The 1,893-nt window shown below is 29.4% G+C and overlaps 1 protein-coding gene across 1 annotated transcript in view; it reads left to right on the top strand.

The window, feature by feature from the left end:
• LOC122629446 (prostaglandin E2 receptor EP2 subtype) overlaps positions 1-1,893 on the top strand; it is an 8,295-nt gene that overhangs the window by 3,709 nt on the left and 2,693 nt on the right. The window lies entirely within an intron of this gene.

Genomic DNA, 1,893 nt, shown 5'->3' with positions numbered 1-1,893 from the left:
TGAATGTGTCCAGTAAATTACACTAATTGAAGGGATTTACTGAGAATGATCTGCGATTTTTAAGACGATTATAAGCAGAAACGCTAGAGACTTCTTTTGTTGCGGAGTCGTTTCTTGTTCGCTCGAATTTCTACGACAAAGTTGCACCACAAAACGAAAGGACGAAAAATGGTGTTGGTAGCACTTTGTCTAAAAAATTATAAAATCTCTATGGACTATGTTAGTCTATTATTCGAGCATAAATCTTGTATTATCGTCGTAGCAAGAATTAGTAGGACGGTGGAAAATAAAAACTTTATGATGTGTCAATATCTTGTTATAATAGAGACGATGATGATTAATGTGTGGTACCTGAAATGGCTTAAAAAAACGAGCTTATAACGTTTTAAATGGCCTAAATTATACGATGAGATTGAAAGATTTATCATTTCTTACGAATGTTAAAATATTGACAAGATTTTATCGTTGTCCTTTGATGACACAACAAAACCTAAATGTACCTCGTTATTCAATTTGAATGTTTAAATGATGTAAATTAATGTGTTCGTGTATTCCGTGAAAAGATAGTACATAAAAATAATAATTTTCAATTAAAGATGTATCATGTCTTGTGTGTGTGTGTGTGTGTATGTGTATGGTGTGCGGGCGTGTGTGTGTGTGTATGTGTATGGTGTGCGGGCGGGTGTGTGTGTGTGTGTCTGTGTGTATGGTGTGCGGGCGAATGGGAGTGTATGTATGCGAGCGTATATAGGAGTACACGCGAATGTAGACATTGAATATTATACAATGATCCATATCAAAAAAAGAGTGCAAATTATTGAAACGAAGTCGTTCCTACGTTATGATTGACTCTCTTGTGGTTCCTATGCTTACGTGCGTATTATCTATTAACGTGAAGTACGTTTTGACAATGATTTATTATCAAGAAATTTTTAAAAATTGCTGCATTCTTGATCAATGAAAATGGTTCATAACATCGAAACGCGGTATATAGTATGAATGTAAAGAGATAGAAAGCCTATAAAAAATATATTCTCTCTATTATGAAATATATTGTTGTTCGACGTGATATTAATATTTAAATATATATATATATAATTACTTGGATATATCTTTGGTGTGTAAGAGAGAACAGTCTTGTTATTAAAATCTGTGTACATACGAGACTGTATGATCCGACTGTTATAATCGACTAAAGGGATATGTAAGATATATCGTAAATATATTTGTATTATATGTATTTTCCTCTTCTCGCGTTATTATTGAAAACATCATCCCACATTACGCAGGAGTTATGAAAAATCATTTTCTCGGATAAATGTATCATTGTTCATTATGTATGTATTATTATGTATGTATATATTTATTTGATAATTATGTGATTTTCTTTTTCTCTTTTAATAGATATCATCTCCGTGTTTTACATCGCCTACGTTTGTACGTCACAATCAATAGACAGTAAATTTGATTAGTTATCTATATGTAACATTCTTATGTATAATTATAAATGCTCGTTAATATAATTATATTAAAGACGATTTAAAACTTGTAAATGATTAATCAAATTATCCTATATGCGTGAATACTTCTCTTACACAATAAATATCATTTTCGTTGAGGAGAACATATATATATATATATATATATATATATATATATATATATATATATATATAATCTATTATTAGTAATGATAATAATATGTTCGTTCCTCTAAGTTAAAAAATTAAATATATATTCATGTACACACATAATACACTTAGAATAACAGCATCATGAAATGGCACGAATAATATTTCTTTTTAAAAAATATAAAAAAGAAATAAAAAAGAAGAAATGTACGCGTAACGATTAATATCGTACGGAGAATAATCGATCTTCTTATTTTGATAT

Source organism: Vespula pensylvanica, chromosome 5 (assembly GCF_014466175.1).
Source record: "Vespula pensylvanica isolate Volc-1 chromosome 5, ASM1446617v1, whole genome shotgun sequence".
NCBI lineage: Eukaryota > Metazoa > Arthropoda > Insecta > Hymenoptera > Vespidae > Vespula > Vespula pensylvanica.
Note: the sequence above shows the minus strand (reverse complement) of the source record. Positions and strands in the feature narration are given on the sequence as shown.